This window comes from Prunus persica, chromosome G4 (genome assembly GCF_000346465.2).
Source record: "Prunus persica cultivar Lovell chromosome G4, Prunus_persica_NCBIv2, whole genome shotgun sequence".
NCBI lineage: Eukaryota > Viridiplantae > Streptophyta > Magnoliopsida > Rosales > Rosaceae > Prunus > Prunus persica.
This window is the reverse complement of record NC_034012.1, coordinates 23567178-23573384: the sequence shown is the minus strand read 5'-3', so window position 1 is coordinate 23573384 and position 6207 is coordinate 23567178. Positions and strand designations below refer to the sequence as shown.

At 35.9% G+C, this 6207-nt stretch overlaps 2 long non-coding RNA genes across 4 annotated transcripts; one reads left to right on the top strand and one right to left on the bottom strand.

Moving 5' to 3' along the window:
• On the bottom strand, positions 440 to 2414 carry LOC109948552. Its single transcript, XR_002271187.1, has 2 exons — positions 1987 to 2414; positions 440 to 736 (listed from the first exon to the last, which is right to left on the bottom strand). It is a non-coding gene; the product is annotated as an uncharacterized LOC109948552 (long non-coding RNA).
• On the top strand, positions 2453 to 5366 carry LOC109948551. Of its 3 annotated transcripts, XR_002271185.1 has the most exons (7): positions 2453 to 2737; positions 4148 to 4289; positions 4455 to 4525; positions 4676 to 4770; positions 4857 to 4957; positions 5039 to 5128; positions 5270 to 5366. It is a non-coding gene; the product is annotated as an uncharacterized LOC109948551 (long non-coding RNA). The 3 variants fall into 3 exon arrangements; XR_002271186.1 differs by lacking the exon at positions 4455 to 4525 and having other exon boundaries at positions 2454 to 2737; positions 4654 to 4770; XR_002271184.1 differs by lacking the exon at positions 4455 to 4525 and having other exon boundaries at positions 2455 to 2737.

Here is a 6207-nt window from a genome sequence, read left to right as displayed (position 1 = left end):
TAAGAAATAAATAAAACTTCACAATTGAAAATCACCCTCATGATGTTACTCTGACATTACTTGATTACAAGATGTGGATGAAGCGTTCGTGAATTGTTACATGAAAGAGTATCACTTGCGTACTTAAACCCTTTCCAAACATCCTATACATATCATGCATTTATCTGATACATCTCACATGGGAAAGCATGAACTCATTATAACACAATAGATTTCTACATGCCTATCCATGGAAACTATCCAACACCAATCCAGATTACCTGTTTATATACCACCTGTGATACAGTTTTTTGAAATCAAGAGCACATTACTTAATTGTCAACTCCAAATAAAAGAAAATCATAGAGCGTTTCGGTACACGGTACACTATCCACTAGAAGATCTGTAGATTGATAAATTAACCGTCCACAAATGCCAAAACATCATGTAAGACCTAATATTTTTTAAAAAAATAATTGAACCTGACATAAATAATTAAAAAGGTTTTACCAGTCACTTGTAGGTGCCAACATGGAAATTAAATTGAGAGCATGGAACTTAAGGCACTCAACAACTTGGGTTGTGTTTTAACTAGGCAACAATAGATGTTTGATACCACAGTTGAAGAAAACTATGAGCTTTAAGAAGTGAGCAAGAGAAAAAATAGAAGTAGCCTTACACTGTCTTGAACCATATCCTGCCTTGCCCACCACAGAAAAGCACCCACACCAACAATTGCTACAAGCACTGCAAGGAGCTGGATGTGGAAAGGCATCAATTTCATTAGAGATATAATCCTACATGCTGATGTCAGAGTCAAAAATAAAAATGATTATATTAGAAACAAAAATAGTATAAAACTACCTGTTTTTTTTTTTTCAGAAATGTAAAGGAACTAAGATTTGTGAGAAGAACCCCAAATCAGTTGCTAAATGAAAGAGAGTACCCAAATGGAAACAATTGCATCCAAAATCCAACCAAGCTGCCTCTAGCAGTAGCTCCGTCATCTTTCCCACCACCACCTCCACCACCATTAAACCCAAACCCCTGATTGAACCTCACCACAACCTCTCTTTCATCTTCTTCTTCTTCTTCTCTTTCTTCTTCTCTAACTGGTATCTCAATGCTCTATTTTCTTTGATGACTAAGATGAATGAATTTTTTTTACAATAAAATGAAATCTTACGCTACGATTAAAAAAATCTAATTTAATAGATTAGAGAACCTCATATTAATTTTTATTTTAAAAAAAGGACAAGGGAAAATTTGAAGGAAGAAAAATTTACAAAACCCAAACTTGTTGCTCTAAATAAATTAAAAAATAAGAGAGAAAAAACAAAGAAACAACAACGAAGAGAAGCCAGATGCGTGGGAACTAAAATCTCCCAGCCAGATGCATGTGAATTGAAATTGAATTTGAATGGTGATGGGGTATTGTCTTTGTCCCCAACGTTGATGGTCAAGCTTTGGCCTGAAATTTTGTTGTACCACGTGAAAGTGATGAGGAGCTGCTTCTGGGCGAGAGTTTGGCTCTGTCTACCCACTTTCCCTTTCTCTGTCTCTACAATTCTCACCAAGCAAGAGACCCTCAAAGAAGAATCCACAAAACAGCACACAATCTCTCATTTCAACATTACTTAAATTCACACACAGGCATGCACAGAGTTCTTTTTCTAAACATTTCTACTCAACTTGCGAACTATTTCAATAACAGAAAGCTGAAGATTTAGTAGATGAAACGCAGCAATTTATTTCCCAGAATTAGAAAACAATGCAATAAATCCATGAAAATGAAAAGTAATCTATAAATTAGTAAAAAGGTCCCATTTGAGATGATGGATTCATATTTTCCTCAACATGAACACTCTAAATATTTCTCATAATTATCAAATTGACCAACTCACAATTCTCAAATTCCATTTGATTGCTTTATGAATTTCCAATCCCAATACCTTAAATTTATCACAAAAGCCAAAATGAACAAGCAATAGAGAGATAATAACATACGGGCAATAGGAATTGGAGAAGATGGCAATCTTGTTGAGTAGATGACGTTTTGTACGAACGCCGAAGGCGAAGTCGAAGCCTCCACGACGATGACGTTTCCCAACAATATCAGCGCCGCCGCCGCTGCTGCCGTGAACGCAGCACCACCCAACAACTCTAACGCATCTTCACACGACGACACAACGATCGCAGGTCCGAAAGGCCGATGCAGCTCTGAGACGATTCAAGCGAGTCCGACCCGTCCTCTGCCACCGGTTTGCGCCGTCGAGACTATCCAGCTCCACAATACAGAGGAGTAGGACGAGCGACAGTTCAGAGCAAGTTGAAGAACGAGCGCGTGGTTTTGTTTTCCTTCTTTTAACCTGTTACCCAAAACAGCCGGTTCCTATTGTTTTTAAAAAACATCACGTGCCTATCATGTGAGCGGCTGTACCCTATCAAATATCTCATTTCTCAGTCTTGACTACTTCGGGCACGGCGCGCAACGGAACAGAAAAAACTCGACGTACGTCCTCAATTAACGAGAGTTCATAATAATTTGGATTCCGGACCCAAGAGAAGTGTGCAGGCTTGACTCGGAATAAAAGGGGTCCTCGATTTCTTCTCGTTTTCACTCTCAATCTCACACTCTCTCTCTCACTCTGTTGGCGAGCTCGTGATTCTCAGTCGCCTGAGCCATCCATTGCGACGAACCCCGCCGTTTCCGGCTTACAGTAGTCATTTTCGGACAACGATCGGCTCTGTCCCTCAGGTAATCTCTCTTGAAGCTATTTTTTTGCCGTAGCAATGTAGATCAGAGTATAATGTTCACAAAAATCTGTTTCAGTGCGTCTTGTGCTTTTAATTTCTCTCTCTCTCTCTCTAAAACCCTTTTTGAACCTTCTCTCTCTAGAATTTTAGATCCGTCACATTTCTGTGCATGAAAACTTTGTGAAAATTTTAGGGCTTTTTTATGTTTGCCTAACAACCTTCTTTTTGCACTCTGTTTTGTTTCTAAGAAAATAAGGTAAAGAAAAATAAAGTGGATCTGTGTTTTTCCTGATATTTGGTTGAGGAGGTATTTTGGTGGCAAATATTTCTGAAGAAAAGAGGGTGCCTAGTTAAAGAGTGTATGAAAAGATTGTCGGTTAAGATTCTATGTCAAAGGAAGAAAATCTGTAACTGGAAAACAAAATGTGGAATTTGTATGATCGTCCAACAGTTTTTGATAATGTTTTATTTCGTGGAAAATTACTTGGCTGTTTGTCATGCATGTTGCCTTGTATATGGCATCAAAGTAGAAAAATTTCATGTTGGAGAATGAATGATGGGTGTTCTTTAACTCATTCTATCTATTGTTAATGGGTTTTGTGATTTCAAGTTGGTAATTAGCTCTGAGGAGTTGTACAAGTAAACATTTTTATTTCTGGGAATATGTTTCGTGCATATCTTGACATTGTTATGGAATCTTGATGTGTGAAGTGGAAAAGAAACTGATCAAATGTAATGTTTTTGGTTTTATACGATTAGTCTGTCTGTTTATGTTGATTCCTGCATTTTGGTCAATGGAAAGGATTTCAAGTGTATTTGGAAAATTGTGACTTCCCTGTTTAAATGAACTCTCTCTCTCTCTCTCTCTCTCTCTCTCTCTCACACACACACACACACACACACACACACACATTTACTCACTTTCTGTGCATCTGTTTTCCTATGTTGCCTATTAGTCTACTTCATTATGAAGTACAAAAAATGGAAGCTAAAAACCAGTTTTTCTATTTCTAGCAACAGATATGTTATATATTTTTGGGGCGTTAGAATTTTCATTTGTAACGGATTCTTACAGAATTGTTTAGAAGGTGCATTAAGTTCAAGACTGGCTCAATAAATTGAATTATGTGCTTTTCTTTGAATGTTTGTGATCTTGTAGCTGTATTATTTACCATATAAATGTATACCATCATCTTATGATTTGACACTTAATTTTGATATTTTAATGAAAGTGCACGAACATCATTTTGTTGTTTGTTGTATCGTTTACCATATAAATGCATACCATCAGCTTATGATTTGACACTTAATATTGATATTTTAATGATAATGCATGTACATCATTTTGTAGTTGGTTTATGTGATCAATGAAGATTAATTATTGGTTTTTTTGTTTTGTTTTGGATTATAGTTATTTTACAAACAATAATATACAATGGCATCGTCCTGGGAAAAGAGAATATACAGCAAAGAACTTGAATTTGTGGGACGCTACAGTCTAATTTATTACCAGAAGAAGATTGAGGGCGATGCCTGTGCTCTTGTTGCCATTGGTATTCTCTCTCTCTCTCTCTCTCTCTCTCTCTCTCTCTCTCTCTCTCTCAATATCAAGTGCTCCTGTGCTAATTAATTTCTTCTTGTCTTTGGAGTTTAGTAGTTGACTTTTCTATTTGTAGTGCTGCTGATGTTGCATATCGTTTTTTTTTTATTGGGGGCAGAAACATCAGACACAGCTGGATTTGGATCCATCCTTGTCTTGTTTTAGTCCTAGTTTTAGTTTGTTTTATTGGTATGATCCTGGCCTTTTTTTTGTTCCTTTGTTTGGGCTGTTTGCTAGTGTTTGTTTCCCTTGTAATCTTCTAATAAAATTCTCATTCTCGACCAAAAATATACTGACTCAGTGCTAACTTTTATCAGTTTGTATTTGGTTTTGTTACAGCTAATGTTCTCTCGCTGATGGACAAGTTGGGCTCTACTTCAAAAGCAAAAACCATGAACGACCTCAGAACCCTAGTGGCTGCACAATTGAGGATGGTATGCTTAATGATTTGCTTGCAACCATTTTTGGTTTTATCTTTCTTTGTGTAAGTTGAAGTTGAGAATTCTTTTTTCCATTGTAGAATTATGTTGGATAGCAGCAGCATCAACAAGGGAGAATCGATGATGCTGTGATGCTAATCCCTCGACTTGATACTCGGATTGATGTCAATTTAAACTTAAGGTGGTTGTTTTTGTTTATTTTAAGTTTGAACTAAAAATTTATTTCTTTGATTTTCAATTGTAACATACATAATGGCTGCAGGATACACGAATTTGACATTTTCGAGGAGCATGAAATTTTCAAGCTCTTAAGGATTCCATATTCCATGCTTAGAAAGTTCCTCTTCCCAAGGTTTGCACATTTATTTCTCTTATCTCACATAGCATCAATAAAGTAGAATTCTAGCATTTTTGAGCTTACTTATGTTTGACCTCTCATAACACATGTATTGATTAAATGATGACATAATCAATGTACTTTAATCATAACTAGGGTGGTCATACAAATGGGTCAAATTCAGGCATCTCTGAAACTGGAAAGGGAAAAAATGGGGACTGCCAAGAACTTGAGGTCTTACCACAAAGCTCACCCGGCATGGATATGTTGAACTGCTACAGACCCTTTCTAAAGAGGAGCATGGATTGTGTATTTTCTATTGGAATGGGTGCATTAACACTACGTTTAAGGTCAGTCAATAATGAGTGATAAAAGCTGATATTAAAACACGACACTTTTATGTTTATTATTTTCTTTATGTAGAAGTATTATTATTTTAATATAAAAAATTCTAGGCAATACTTGCATATCTCATTTAATATGTTCAATTTGCAAAAGAATGATGAGCTCTATGTTTTGGCTACAAATGAGAAGCCTTTCTTGTGGTGAAAAAGTTAGATGAGGTACAATTTTACTTTATGCAATAATACGTAAACACTTTATCAATCAGTACATAAACACTTTGTTACTTTCTTGTGATTTTTCTGTGCAATAATACTTTACACTTTGTCACTTAAACTATTTCATTACATTTTGTAACTTTCTCTACTTAGAGAAAGTTGTTCTTAAAGTTTGAGTATTGGGCAACTTGAGATCTCAGTAGCAGTTGTTTTTTTAGACGAGTTAGATTGAACATATTTTAAGGATGCAATGCTTTGTGGCAAATTGAAGAATGTAACCCAACCAATTAAAAAGAAAATGGAGATAATGGATAAAGAAACTCTGGGCGATGTAATTGACTCGCTCGGGCAGGAGTTTCATTATGATCTTGTTGTCATGAATTATAGCTTCGTGAAAGAAAAAATGGCTAGAGACAAGGTAATAACCAATTTTTTGATTTTATGACTCTATTTGTTATTACTATTTTACTATGCGGACTCTAATGTTCCGTAACTGCTATTATGATATATGACAAATATGGATGAAAAGCTGAA